Here is a 16,485-nt window from a genome sequence, read left to right on the forward strand (position 1 = left end):
TATTGGGGGCACTACAGGGCCCTTACTACTGGGGGCACTTCAAGGGGCATTACTACTGGGGCACTGCAGGAAATATTACTACTGGGGGCACTACAAGGGCATTACAACTGGGGGCACTACAGGGGCCCTTACTATTGGGGCATCATATGGGGCACTACAGTGGCTCTTACTACTGGGGGCACTTCAAGGGGCATTACTATTAGTGCCACTTCAAGGGGCATTACTACTGGGGCACTGCAGGGAACATTACTACTGGGGGCACTACAAGGGCATTACAACTGGGGGCACTACAGGGGCCCTTACTACTGGGGGCATCATATGGGGGCACTACAGAGGCCTTACTACTGGGGGCACTACATGGGCCTTACTACTGGGGGCACTATTGGGAGCACTACAACTGGGGGCACTTCAAGGAGCATTACTACTGGGGCACTGCAGGGGCCTTACTACTGAGGGCACTGCAGGGGGCATTACTTTTAGGGGGGCATTGTTACCAGGGGCATTACTACAGGGGGCATTATTACTACTGGGGGCACTGTGTAAGGGGCACCATTACAGTGGGCATATATATGTACAGTATGTGTGTATATATATATATATATATATATATATATATGTGTGTGTGTGTAGGGGGCACCAGTCAAAATTTTGCCTAGGGCACCAAATTGGCTAGGGCTGGCTCTGTTCGCAGATGATATATCCGGAGATGTAAAGCAAAAAATCTGGCACTGACACAAGCTGCTAGCTCTTATTATACCGTCTCTCACACAAGGCTGACACAAGCCGCCAGCTCTTATTATACCGTCTCTCACATGGGGCTGTATTCAGTGTGTGATGCTGGTAAGTAGTGAAAGAAAATTAAGTTGGTGTTCCGTACCGTCTCCCACTTAGGGCTAGCACAACCATCCCGATTTCGTAATACCGTCTCTCACACAGGGCTATACTATACTCACTGTGTGATGTTGGTATAATAATGAGGAGGATTAAATCGGTGATTTGTGTTTCGTCACTCTAAAGGTGGATACACACTATAGTGATATATCTGCAGATCGAGTGACCTGCAGATATATCTGCAGATGATAGTTGTTCATACACACTGAACGACCATCATCTGCATGCTGCAGTGGGTCGGTCCACACTGGGGGCAGGTAGGGGGTGTGGCCACAACCCCTTCTGAAAAAAAAAGAGAAATATTTGAGGCGCTGCGCGCTCGGGAGGGGGGCGCTGTATGTCTCTCAGCCCGGTGCACAGCCAATGGGCACGATCAGCGTGATCGCTCCCCCCCTTTGGCATAGGAGACTGCTCTGGCTGCTGCTTTAGCAGCCTCGGACAGTCTCCCAGTGCAACCCAGCACACAGCAGCGTGTTCTAGGCTACTGTGACCTAAGGGAGGGGAAGCGTGCCGAACCCGGGTAATTAGTACCTGCTCTCCCCACCTCTCGGTGCCCCTGTGTATGAGCGATCGGCTGATCACCCATACACACTTGCCAATGGACAGATATGTCTGCAGACATGCCTCGTGGGCGAACAAGGATATACAAAGAACTCTGCGATTGCAGACTCATGGATTAAACATTAAAGCTACTTTTTACTGCCCTCCCTTGGAAAAAATTTCAGCTGTACTTGAATTAAAGTATACTTCCACAATTTTTTAATTAAAGTATACTTCCACAAAATTGTGGGTTATCATTGGCTGTGCAGGACAGAAAATGCGATATGTCTGTGAACGATGTTGTTCACAGACATATCGTTTGTACACACTGGCCGATGGGGGCACAATATATTGATTGATCAATTGATCGGCCAGTGTGTTCCCAGCATTACTTTGCAGCATACATTGTAAATATCCAAAGGGCTGGTGAGATCAATGACAGTGTTTGAGTTGATGTAAGTGGGTTACATGTTATTTGCCTCAGTAACCTCGGGGCATGTGTAAACTCATGTAAATAGGAAACTCTCAAAATTCTTTTGAAAAAGAGATGAAAAAACAAAATAGTGGTTTATTTTTGTACTGCGGAAACAAGAAGCACTTACTGTAGTCTGAAAATGTCCCAGCAAACCTGGAAATGTCAGGACCTAGGAGAAAACAGGATGGTCCCTTGGGTCAACCAACAAGATTGTTTATAAGTCTTCCCAGCTTTCAGTTAAGCTCTTCTCACTTTTTGCACATTCCAAGCTTTCAGCCCTAGTGGGGCCACTGCCAACTTTATTGAGCAGGCATTCATGCAACTGACTTAGTTGTCTATTATTATACTTAGAGACTCCTATTTTATATCTGGCCTAGATGGCAATCTGCTATTAGGGGGCCATATAAGACAGAAGACTGTACCTCTATACCTTTCTATTAGTTGCCTACACTCTAAAGAATGTATTTTTACTTAGCTGAAGTACCCAGCGTTGCTCAAATTAAATCTTCAAATTTTTAAGTTAGGCATCCCATACCAATTGCCACCCCTCTGTGAAGTTTTCATCCAAATCCATCCAGTGGAAATCTCAGAACAGGCTTCCCAGGCCAAAGTTTTGCCCAGCATACACCAACGGAAGGTCTGACCGGAACCTTAATCCCTCTAAAACCTGGACCACCTCACATTGATTTCATCCCAATCAGTGCAGGGGTGTTTTAATGCATAACCAGACAAACAGGCCAATGAATTTTATATATAAGATGTACTGTATGTCATTCACTCCTTCAGCTATCCAATAGTCTCATGGTTCCCCTGGTTGCACAGCAGAACTCTCTCATTGGTTAGCAGGTTGAAGTAGTCCCACATCTTTCTTTGTATCTATAAAAGATGGAGAATACTTCCTTGTATAGACTATATAGATTTAAACAGAATTACAGAAAAATTAACTACTTTTGACATTCATATGTACAGGCTATTGTGTATACTTGGTCATGCCATTTGGGCTAAGTAACCCACCTGCAGGCTCTTAAGGAATATTATTAATGACATTTGATACTTCCTAGAGAAGTTTGTTGTTTGTACTTCGATGTACTGATTTTCTCTTTATATTTGGTGCTACACAGAGAACAAGTGTGCTAGCTATTCCAGAAACTGTAAAAGAACAATTTGTTTACTAAAGAACTGTACATTTTAATGGATTCAAGTAAAGTTCCACCTACTGTATAGAGTCTGTAAAGCCTACTAATCTGAAAGCTTTCTTCTCTATTTTCTTCATCATAGCTGCTCTTCTAACTTATGTGACCAGGAAGGGGGCAGATCAATCAATTTGGTCCACTGAAGCCTCAGAAAACTTCTCTGTCCCTAAATTAGTTCATCTCCTTGTGAGCCTTAAACATGGGAGCCATTATGTCTCAAGTAAATCCAGACAAAAGAAAGTTTATCGCTGGGTGTTTTCTTCAGTAGGAAAAAAAATAAAATATGGCCAATAAAATAAAATGCAGTAAAATGAGCATTTAATAGATCCGAATACTTGAATTAAGTTTGAGGAAAGATAAGCACCCTGTTTAGTGATGGAATATTGCTAGTTCACCAGGGGTTAAGGGAGAGGAGGGGGCGTAGCCAGGAATGTGTCCATCAAAATAATAGCCTATGGCAGCAATAAAGGGAAGGACCCCTACTATTCATTATAAATAGTCTGGAAGAGGAGCCATTTTGCCTCTTTTCCAGTTCTGGAACCAGGAAGGGCTGAGTATTGCTGTTTCGCTGCATTTACTGTTATCTGCTACTCATCCCCTTAGAGCCAGTCCCACTGTCCTCACTCCTGCCTCCCACCTCACCCCTGCGTGTCATTAGCATGCTGTACACTGCCCCCTCCTCTCGCTCCATCCCGGCACTTCCTGCCTTCAGTGTCCCATGTGCCCACCATTCGCCCCCCTCCCACCACGCTGATTGTGTCTGCGGCCAGACCGATTGCCCTGCAGCAGCAGCAGCCTCCCCTGGGCTTTGCTCGTGTCGTGCAACGGCCTGCCGCTCCATGCATGGCCGTTTGTGCGGCGTGCATCCCGGCGTCTCCGTTGCCCACGTGCCTCTTCGCTCTGCCCGCCCGCAGTGGAAGCCCCGATTAACCGGGCACCCCCTGCCACGCTACACCACACCCAGTGCCTCACCCTGCGCACCACACCACCAGTTAGCTCTGCCACACCACCGTGGTGGCCATTTTCCCCCAGCCAGCACCACACAGCAGTACGCTGTCTCCTGCTAATACTTTACCCGCCCCCACCACTTTATTAGCAGGGGGCAGCATCCCAGTGGCCACCTTCCCCTTTCTTATTCAGCCCCAGGGGCACATAGTCCAGTTTCTCCTGGGACTTTATTACTTATAGGAATTTGGTGCACCGCCGAAACTTGAAGACCCAGCTGCTGCCCCTCACCTTTGGTCAGCCCCCCCTTCCCATGCAGGTAATGGTCGCCAATGCAGCCCCAAACATGCTCCCACAGCCTGTTCCCAGCCTTCACCCATCATTGCTCGCTGGTTGGCCCCCATTTTCTCTGCCTGGCCACATTTCACTACCAGCCCCTGTTTTTGAGCAGCATTTACGGCCGCCACCACACATTAGTGATGTTGCATGCCTCCACCCCTCCCCTTACTGTGGCCCCGCTACCACTGTTTCACCATCCTGATCAACTGAAGGAGGTTACACCCCATGCTTCCACCTCACATGTTTTTATTTCAGGTCCTCAGGTTGCCATCTCATAGTCCTCCAGGGTCCACAGGAAGTGTCTTCGGATGTCCAGGATGATCAGAAGGTGACTCAAGTCATGGTGGGTGCATCGCGCAGCAAGGGACAAGCGTTAGCGGAGTTTTTTGGTTGAAGGTTACTCGGCAGTCCTGCACACCTATGGGTTCCGCGATAGCCTGGAGGCGGCACTGTCCAACCTGTCCAATTACCTCAAGTGCCGGGCACGGTGAGGGCTATGCGTCCAATAATCCCCAGTACAATAGGGAGTCGAGCATAGGTGCATTGAATTCTGCAGGTGGTGTGGTGACGGCCATCGGCCAGTAATATAGCCGGATTGGTGGTGCAGGAGCAGGTTGAGGGGATAATGAAACGAGAAGTGAGGGGGTGATACATGGTGTTAAAGGGTTTTGATTTGGGTTTTCATTTGCTCGTATTGCACAATATATATGTCATATTCCTAACGGAACCTTCAGTCCATACACAATCACTCGGGGACTCGTTAGGAGTAATATGGGTAGCGGAGGTTAGATTAGGGCGCATGTGTGGCTTTATCTTGGCTTTCCCGGGGAATGGATTTTGTACCTCGCCTTTGGGGTTTGTACCTAAGAAGGTGACAGGCAAGTTTAGATTTATCCAGTATCTTTCATACTCGGAACGGTGATCTATCAAGGATGCGTTAGATTCGGCAGTTTGTCGAGAGATGTATCAATCCTTCGAGCAGGCACTGGTGAGGGTGCAAAGTTTTGGCAAGCGAATCCACCGGGCTAAAGTGGATATCGAATACACTTCCCATTTATTGCCGTTTCCACTCCGTATCTTTTCTGTGTAAGGGAATTTGAGTAGCTGGAACTTATTCTGTAGATAAGTTCTTTCCAACGGGTTGGTTGCTTACTTTTCCTTTGTCGACTGTTTTGCAATGGTGCATGCAAGCAATTTTTTGGTTGCTTTATTGGTAGTGGGGCCAGTCATTGGTTTTAGTTTACAAGGATTCCCTTTTTCTTTACAGGCATTTTATATCGATTCTAGGCGTACCGGTTTCTCACGGCAAAACTGAGGTCTCTGTTTACACATTTGTCCTGTGTGGGGAATAGATATGGACACTTTGCTAGGTCTATGCCGACTGCCGTTGGATAAAGTTTTAGTGAATTGGGGACGTGTCACTAAAGCAGTTGCAATCGCTTCTAGACCGCGATTTTTTATTGCAATAACCACGGGCAAGAAATTGTCATCGATTGGACCACGCCATAGCCAGGATTCAAAATCTCACCATTTTTCGCTTGTCTCGGGACTTGTGGGAGGATCTGCACTTTTGTTTGGTAATGTTTCGGAAGTTCAGCGGAGTTATAAATGGCTACCTGCTCAGGTGGACAATTAACGGGTTCAGTTGTTTGAGGATGCGTCTAGCTGAGTAATCGGAGGGTGGCTGTGCGCGAGAATTTGGCCGAATTCATGGATGCGGCAAGATCTAACTACCAGTATGCTGTTTTTGGAGTTTTTTCCAATCATGGTTGCAGACGAAATCTGGGCTACCAGATTAGGCAGCTGGAGGTTTTATGTTATGCAGAGATATTTTAGGTGTAGTTCATGCTATCAATATTTACGGTCCCCTCCGGCTTTGCATTTATTTTAGGCATTCTTTCACCTCTTTGTGTGTTTGCACAGGTGTATAGATGTTAGGGCACGTCACGTTCTGGGAGTGGAGTACGGGAGAGAAGATGTCCTTGTCTCGTTGTCCATGGATTGGGTTTTGGGGGCTGGCCTCCCCCTTTTTGCTGAGATACACGGCTTACCCTGGTCCTGTTAATATCGGTTGGTTATAGCGCCGGAATTTAAGTAGTTTGTTTTGATGTCATTGGCTCCGCGTACGCTGAGGATTTAGTTGACACCTTGTAATGTTTAGCAAGGTTTCTTGGCTTACAAGGGCAAGGGAGGGTCGCCATTCCATGCATATCTGTTAGTATTGTTTGGAAATGGCACGAGCAAAGTCGCTCCAGAGCGTCCACGTCAGCAGCTCGGTCTAGCGTTTTCTTATTTAGCAAAGTTTCCTGGTATGTCAGTCACGAATTGATGGTGTTTTGTTCTTTTTATTAGCTAAGGTAGGGAGAGGGCAGGGGTGGAGCGCTTCATTTTAAGTGATTTCGCGAAGACCTATTGAGCTATCAATTTTAAAGGAGCTGATAGTTACAGGGTCAGGGATCGCATCGGTTTATTAAGAGGCACAACTCTTTAATTTGGCATTTGGTTAGCTTATTTAGGGATCTTTATAATTGGCGGGTTGTTATCCAATAAGATGAGTTAGACATCAACGGGTTGTTTGAGAATGAAGTTTTCAGTATAACCTATAATTGTGTTGTATTCATAGATTAATAAACTGATCAGCTTGCTAAAGGGCGATGGACCATTATCCCAGCTCAAGCACACCCTTTCACCAATTCTATTTGGTTTCGCCGTATGTTTAATAGGTTACGGCCCCCCCAGGCAGCACACGCTGGCTCATCCACGCCACTCAGACAACATTATCTAGGTTTTACTTTACAAGGGTCTTTCACAACTGTTTGTTTGCTTTAGATTTGCTGCTAGATCAATTTTATACACATTTTTCAGGATTGGGGCGGCAATCTGCATGGCAACTGCAGGTGCTTCCGTTGATACCTTAAAACATTGAGGTAGATGGTAGTCATCAGCCTACAAGAATTAGTTGCGTAGCGATAAGTTTCATAGTTAGCAGCGATTCTTGCGAGTTTGTTGGGAAACCCAGGGGTCTTATGCCTACTGCCGCTATGGAGTTTGAAGGACTTTTCAGATTTGCCCTCAAAGAGGTCTACTGTTTTCCACCTTCAGATGGGTCACACAACTATTGTTTTCCTTCCCTTGGCTAGGCTGTTTTTTTATAAATTGTATTAGCCTATCCGGGCGTGATTAACCCCTTTTTGCAGGTTTATAGGAATGCTAGCTGTTGGGTGTGGTTCGTGGGACATTCATGTAGCTATTGGGCTAATGAGCATCCTTTAGCTTTATCAGGCCCCGTGTTTATTAGGTACTAATAAGATTCAGTGGTTCAGTTTTAGGGGCATGCCCTGGGGTGGCCTTTATAAGAGGTTTACGGACAGCGTAAGCCAGATTTTGGACCCCGATTGGTAGTACATTTGGGGGACTATGATCTGGGTACTTGCGATTGCATTGCACTTATACTTGCTATTAGGAAGGACCTGCAAATAGTATACTAGAGATGGCCAGCAGTAGGGTAGGCTGGTGGTATTATCTAGTTCGGTCACTAATGGACGGACGTGTTATATTGGCACCTTCGATTGCCTTACAAGGAGAGGAGTTTTTATAGGCACAATGGGATACACCTCACGGGCGCAAGTCTAGAGTGTTATATTCAAAACATTGCAGTCTTCCTTGGTGTGCAATTATTTCCTGATGGGTGATGAGGCTCGGCTCTTTGAGCCGAGCTTTGGCGGCAAGCAGTGCTCCTTGGTGGCCTATTATAGCGTAAGAGTGCCTGGGTAGAATTTGCCTTTTGATAGCGGCGAGTTGGTCATTCCCCTTAAGGGGGACCAGGCCATCATCTTAGGGAGGGGTCAGAGCTATGCCAATTAAGGGAGAATGGTTCTACCTCAGGCCGGATTATGCCGGGCAAGGATCTGCCTCTTATTTATTTAGTCAAATATATTTGCCGGACTGTGGCATTGGAGCACTGCTTTTCTACTGCCACCATCTTTCTAATTACAAATTGATCAATAAATTTCGGCTGTGTCCTCTTTCATTTCCACATAGGCGTCCGTGTGGTTATTTCTTGTTAGTGGTTAAGTGAGTGAATTAGCATGATGTAAGATTCAAACAATGGGTGACTTATAGATGGAAGCCAAATATGCCATATATACTTTCACAGTTCTTAATCCAAGACATGCTCATTAGGCATTCTCTTTCTACATGTTCAACTTCACAATATTTTACAGGCCAGTAAATATAGGCAGATTCTCTTTCCACAAGTTGTCTTTGAAGTGGCAACCGGGACCCACACCCGCAGACTGCAATAATTATTACCGTGGAGCTGAGCGGGAAGTTACATAGCAGCACTGGAATCCAGCAGCCTGTGGCCGAGACCTGCTGAGGGTCACTACAGCCGACTAGGCTATCTGTGGAGCCTAGCGGGTAATTATACAGCCGCAGTGAGATCTAGCCGCTGGAGTCTCCACTGATTACTAGACGCCCCCTGGTACCCGCTATTCTCAGCTACACTGCACAGGATATTTCGATAAACATATGGTGGACACATTGTATCTGATCTACAGGTATTTTTTTACTTCTCGATGGAAACAACCTGCACCTTATTACTTCAAGTCAAACTATTTTTGTATGAACCCGGGTCATAACACTCCCTAAACTTTTAAAGGACACTGCAATTCTTTAATGAACTACAACTCATTGTTTCATTATTAATTTATTGATATATTGTGGTAATATGATTAGCTTATTGTTTTTTATATGTATTCTCATTTGATTACCTTCATATTCATTTGTAGGATTGATCTTTATTATTATTATTTTTATTATTTTTATTATATTGTGTTTTATTATTATTACTATTTTTGCTACTTATCTTATTAAATTGATTTATATATATTTTTAACCAGCGTGGTACGGTTTTTCTATATAATTTTTACCTCTGCCAATATAGAGGCAGTTCTTACAGGGATCACAGCTAGAGTAAGCCCAAAGTAAAGCTTCCACTGAGATGCCCCCAATTTACTGTTTGTGCACAAAAAGTTAATGTGAGCTGTCATTGTGGAAGCACATAAAATGACATTTTGGATCACCAATGTATCTTCAAAACCATTGGTATCCTTCATCACTCAGTTTGGTGGCCTAGTTTTACAAATGATCCTGGAGAGTTTGTGATGTCCCATAATAAGAGTGTTGTTAGTCAACACAATGGATGCTACATGTCCCGTAAATACTAATTGCTAGGTGACGGCAGCCATTTTTATTTATACCCTGTTCTCGATAAAACTACTCTCGTGAAATGTTTCTTTAGCTGGGAGGCTTGCTCTTCAGTGGTTCATGTGAACAGGAGACTGGGTCTCCAGACCTCATCATCATTAGGCTAATAAAGTTTTATTATACCTTTTTTCTTGTACATCTGTGCTGGTGATAGTTATTTTATGAATATGTGTACTTAACCTGCTTATGTCAGTCTATGCCTTTTTGCTGTGACTTTCTATAGTTACTTGGATTCTGCTTTGGCCCACTGCCTGCCCCTGGCCTGAGATTGATACTTGAATTTTGCATCTGACTGCGTCTTGACCCTTGCCACAGATTGATACTTGGATTCTGCTTCAGATAGTGGCCTATCCCTGTTCTGTTCTCAGACTGAAACTTGGAATTTTCTTTACTTGAGTTCGTTCTGGCTTTAGTCTACCCCTTAATTTCCGTCCATCCTTGTATTCTGTATCTAACCGTATCTAACCATATCCAATTATACTTGTGCCATCTAACACTTCCTACCATTGTCCATACATCTTAATTGCACAGGCTATACTATCTGGAGATTGAAGTTCTGGAACCACTGAAGTACCTGTGAGCATATAGAGCTCTATAGAAAATGCAGTTTGCTATAGGTGAAATTTCTACATTTGATAATCACATTTTTCTGTGCAAACTACTGTTCTGTAGTACACGAAAAAAAATTCTAAAGACAGTAATCTGATGGACAACTGTATCTACTTACAACCAATGCAATACAGTTCTGACAGACATAGAGTATCCAGCACAAGGGTGTGAGATGATCCTGCACAGGATTTGATTTATTAGAGAAATTATATAACTGACCTACTTGTAAAATTAATTACAGAAAAAGTTAACGTTATGGTGTAGTTGGCAGTGCTCCTTTTTTGGGGGAACGCGTTAGTAAATTATGTCAAATGTCGGATATATGGAATATGATTTATATTAAAATGTACATTTATTAAATTTTTCTTAAAAAATAAGGATAACCAGACTCATAAAATGGCGAATCTGCCCTTTGAACATACAACACCTATCACAATATTTTCGCTTTTTGCACTTCCAATAAGCAATAATTGATAAATGGCAAATCTGCTCTTTAAACACATTAATACATGGCAAGTCTGCCCTTTAAACATAAATTTGTATCACAGTATTCTAGCTTTAATCAAACACTGATCAATAGTAAGAATTCATGGTGATTATATGGCAAAAAATTATCTAACTCAACACCTAATTGTGGCCAACAGCAAAGGAAAAAATATATACATAAATCACTAGCATAAATTGCAACATAGACTAACAAATCTCTCCCAGTACCCTCACTTCCATACAGTGTATGTAGGTCTCCACTCATTACCCTGTAACATTAGAGGTTGATACCAGCTAGTCAACAACAAGAAATCGGCAATGGGTTGTCTGGTTTAAACAGTAATTTTAGATCCTGGAATTCATAAGAAACACGTATAGGTCACTCTCAATCCTCATGACCGCTATTTAAGTAGGATCTTTCATATCCCCATTAATGCAACAAAAAAATCACCAATTGTCTTCATACCATTTTCTTAGTAAATCCAAGCATAGGGCACATACCCAAATATTTGCACATTCAGGGATAAAGGAGGAAGTATTTTAAACACCATAAAACATACAAGCACGATGTGTCATAATATTCAGCATGTGACCATATACACTGTCTGGCCCATATACATCTGTGCTTGTGTCTATAGGATATGAAAGGTAAGTACAGCACTAAGATGTTGTTTGTCCCTTCTGCTTTCTGATGTCTTCCAGGGAAAGGACATCAGATGAGAGAAGGACAACGACAGTGCTGATAGAAAAATAAGTAGAGTGAAGGCAGGCACCCCCATGCAAGGAGTTAGCTGGCCTCTATTATCCGAAACGCGCATCCTGAACATCCCCCGGTATTGTGCTGCGGGAAACCGCCATAAACAGCATTATGAACTTTCACCCTGCAGGTATCTCCTTTCTGTGCTGGCAGCCCTCCCGCAGTAAATCAGGCCTCTGCAGTGTCTCTGATAACACCTTTCACGGGTGGGGCTGCCTTCACTCTACCTATCTTTCAATCAGTCCCTCTCTCCTCTGAATATGTTGTTTTGTCGTGGACATTTCAAATGTTTTGAGCCACACTACTTTGTTAATAATCTTATATACAAAAGTAATTGAACTGTTTTGTTTGTTTGTCTGTCTGTCCAGTTATGCATTCTGACAAACCTGCACTGATTTGGATGAAACCAAGGCGAGGTGGTCCACTTACAGCCTGGCCAGGTTTTAGAGGGGGCCTGTTCTGAAACTTTCACTGAATGGATTTCAACAAAAACTTCACAGAGTGGTAACATTGGATCCCAGAAGACATACTTGGGGCTTGAGGTCCCGGTCAGACCTCCTGTTTAGGTACGCTGAGCGGAACTTTGACCCGGGGACACTGTAAAGAACTGTGACTCAGGGAGCCTGTTCTGGGCCTTCCACTGCATGTATTTGAATGAAAACTTCACAGAGGGGTAGCAATTGGTCTGGAATGCCTAATGGAGTGGTTTGGGTCCCAGTTGGACCTCACAGCGGAGTGTGCCCGGTCACAACTTTGACCCGGGAGCCTGTTCTGGGCCTTCCACTGGATTGATTTGGACAACATCAAAAAATGTGGAGGAAAACTTCACAGAGTTGTAACATTGGATCCTAGAAGACATACTAGGTGTTTGAGGTCCTGGTCGGACCTCCTGTCAGTGAATGCTGGGCAGAACTTTGACCCGGGGAGCCTGTTCTGGGCCTTCCACTTGATGGAGTTGGATGAAAACTTCACAGAGGGGTAGCAATTGGTCTGGGATGCTTAATGGAGTGGTTGGGGACCTGGTCGTACCTCACGGCGGAGTGCGTCAGGCTGAACTTTGACCCGGGGAGTCTGTTATTGGCCTTCCACTGGATGGATTTGGACGACATCACATAATAAAACTAAATGACTTGAAGCAGTGGTGGAACTAGAGAGTGGTGGGCCCAGGTGCGAGAATATGCTTTGGGCCCCCCTATGCAGCGCCCCCAGTAGTGGTCCCCCTATGCAGTGCCCCCAGTAGTGGTCCCCCTATGCAGTGCCCCCCAGTAATGCCCCTTAGACAGTGCCTACAGAAGCGGCCCCCCCTATACATTGCCCCCAGTAGTAGTCCCCCTATGCATTGCCTCCAGTAGTAGTCCCTCCTATGCATTGCCCCCAGTAGTAGTCCCCCCTATACAGTGCCCCAGCAGTGGTCACTCCCTCTATACAGTGCCCCCAGTAGCAGCCCACCCATACAGTGCCCCCAGTAGCGCCCCCCCTATAAAGTGCCTCTAGTAGCTGCCACCCCCTATACAGTGCCCCCAGTAGCGCCCCTCTATGCAGTATCAGTACCCATACCCCTTAAACACACAAAAAAACCTTACACATAACTTACCTGAATCCCCGCTCCTGCTGCTGTCCACTCCTCCTAGCCCGCTCTGCAGGGCCATCTCTTCCATTGGGCTTGTTGGGCAGTTGCCCAAGGGCCTGAAGTTTGTAGGGGCCCGCCAACCCACCCCCTGCAGCTGCGGTCAGTTCGTAAATTTGTGATATTTTTATAAGCCGGCTGCCCATCATCCTCCCCCGGTGATGAGTACTCACCTCAGTTCCAGTTTCACTTCATGTGTGGGAGGTCTGATGGGCATGCAGGAGGGTTTAATTTTATTGACAATTTACATTTTTTTCCCATGAATGAATGGGTAGGGGCCCCAGTGCATTGCTTTGCCCATGTCCCACACTGCTGTTAACACAACCCTGCCGCTCTGCACTATGGGAGAGACGTCATTTTGTCTCTCCCATCACCCACTGCGGAGGGAGCCGGAAGGCCGAGCTCATGAGTGAGCTCCAGTCGGCTCCCTCCGTGGACTCAGCAGCAAATAAGAGTCTGTCTGACTCTCATTGGCTGCTATAACAAACACACCACCGCGGTGTATTTGTTACTGTGTAGTGCTCACTGCGGTCTGCACTACACTTAAATACTATGGGGCCCGAGGGAACTGGCGGCGGGTGCAGCAGCACTGTTGGATGCAGGCGGCTATGGGCCATTGCACCACAGCGGGCACCGGTGCAAGCCACCGGCTGCACTGCCGCTAGTTCCGCCATTGACTTGAAGATTTAAATGCGGCAATGCCGGATACTTCAGCTAGTATATTATACAACACATCATCACAATCCTGAGTTTTACACAACATTCTTTATTACTTCAATCATATACAGTAAATCACTTTGCTTAGCATTGGATGCAACCTACTTTTTTGCATGATCATAATAATTTTATTACACTCTATGCAGACATAGTAAACAACAGCTCTAATGTGGCCTGACCTCTGGACATGACCATACTATTATTATTATTACAATTATTATTATAATTATTGTTATATTTTATTTATAAGGTGCCACAAGGATTTTGATGTCATGCAAAGGAGAAAGTACAACAAACAGTAAGTACAAACCGATATATATATAAGTTTAGAATTTACATATATACTGTACATACTGTAAATACATGTGCAGATTGAATAATTATATAGAGAATAGTAAATGGGAGAGGGTCCTGCTTGTAAGAGCTTACTGTACATTCTACAGTGTATATGGTTGGAAACAAGAAGGAGAGGGGAGCAGAGTTGGATGAGAGCAGAGCTAAGAGGAGTCGTGGCAGACTTGAATGAAGAGATGAGTTTAAAGGGGCAAGTTTAAATGCTGGGAGGATGTCTGAAAGTCTAATGGAGCATTGGGGGGCATTCCAGGGGGTGGGAGCGGCCCGGGAGAAGTGCTGAAGGTGAAAGTGACAAGTGGGAGGAGTCATAGGTGATAAGGGAGTGTGTACTGACATGAGGCTAGAGACGGGCAGGATTTGACTGTATGATGACACTATAGGTGAGTGATAGAAGTTTAGACTTTAAACACCATACCCCCAAACATGACCTGCCCACAGAACATGACCATTATACAATTCTATTACACTTTATACAGATATTGGGCACTATACCCCCAACATGACCAGACCACTGAACATGATCATAATACACATATTGTATGTTAAATACCGTGGCACAGCATGTTGAATTCCCATTTTGTGATCACACTAGCCACTGTTGAGGGGATCGTTTCCCCCAAACAAGCCCCTGATTCCAGAGTGAGTAGATTGGAAAGGCTTTGGATATTATCCTCCATTGTATAGAGACTCTGAAAGAGCTTTGATAAATAGCAATGAGAAGAAATGTGGTTCTGTTTGACAAGTGTTTAGCAATAGGTTACCTTCAGGACAACAGAGCACACAGCCTCTATAGGACATTGAACATTTAGGGAGCTATTCTGAGGACCCTACACCAGTACTAGTTTGTTAATTATTCTTAAATTATTGCACAGACAAATTTACTGATTGCCTTTAAGTCCTCTCTTCCAGAGTTCATAAAGGAATCCATAAGTTCTCTCTCCTGGGGATGTTGTAAGGCAATTATATTTTACAGACTTGTCTCTGCAAAATCCTTAGTCTACTCCTAACACCTTTGTAATGCTGCCCATCCACTAGCAGACCTCAAAACTACTGCACGATTATGACATTGTAATCGTGCAGTCATTTCAAAGTCTGTGATGTGCCTTCACTGAACAAGCAGTCGTTCAGTGTAGGCACATCAATCATCTGCAAGCATGTTCAACCTGACGTTATAGTCAGGTTGTCCAGCATGTTTGCCCGATGATAGATGTCTAAACGACCAGCGGGAGCGTGCATCACTGGTTGTTTTAGACATTTTTCTTAACGATTTGCAAACGATTTATGAACGATTGAACAATAACGATATCGTTATCATTCAATCGATCAATTTAATCGTCTAGAGGATGGGCAGATTAATAGTTCTTCATTGGGATCCAAGTAGCAATTGAAAATAATTCCAGTTATACATAATGATATACAGAATATCAGTATAGGCATAGTGCCAATATAACAAATAGTGTCTATATATACTAAAAATATTAGTAGAATTGTGTGATGCATGCAGAATAATAGATACAAAGAGACTAAGCTATTGATAATTCACTCAGCATAACACATAATATAATACAAAATAAATTGTACTCTGCAGTTATATACAAAATAAGAGCATGTACTTATAATTGGCTATACATTTAGAAAAAGATTCACATGCCCTTTTGGAGACAAATCAGTATCATTGTTCCAACATGAAATGGATATAGCAGCCATACAAACCAACACAAAAACCTACAATCTCTCACTATTTCAAACAGGATATTTCAATTACCCACAGAAATGATAATGAATGCTGTCCTGTGACAACATGCACCTATTTTTGTACAAATTCTCCCATTTTCAAGTGTATTTTTGCCTGTCATAGTGTACTCACATCCAAAAACAAGATTGGCATGTGTTCGTGTTGTAGAACATGATACTTAAATAATATTCAAAAAGTAGAAATTACAGTTATTTTGGAGAACATTCCCAGGTTACTGAAGAACCTCTTTCCTTCCACATGATGGCCTGGTGTTTATGGATGCTCTTACGTTTGCCATTTAGAGTTTTTAGCAACATTGAAATCCTTAGGTCCCATACAACCAAATTCATATTCCCTTCCAGAATCTAAAATTACAGCCAAGAATTTCATATATGCATTCCACTTTATTTCATCGAAAATATATATTGAGCTAGGCTGATAATTGCCCAGATATTTTGGAAAAGGATTTATTAATCACCAAAAACTTTATCCCTTGACCATGGATTTTATGCAGTCTGTGAAGACATATGCTTAACATTATAATCTTGT

Source organism: Taudactylus pleione, unplaced genomic scaffold (genome assembly GCF_031769625.1).
Source record: "Taudactylus pleione unplaced genomic scaffold, aTauple2 ptg000138l, whole genome shotgun sequence".
Classification (NCBI taxonomy): domain Eukaryota; kingdom Metazoa; phylum Chordata; class Amphibia; order Anura; family Myobatrachidae; genus Taudactylus; species Taudactylus pleione.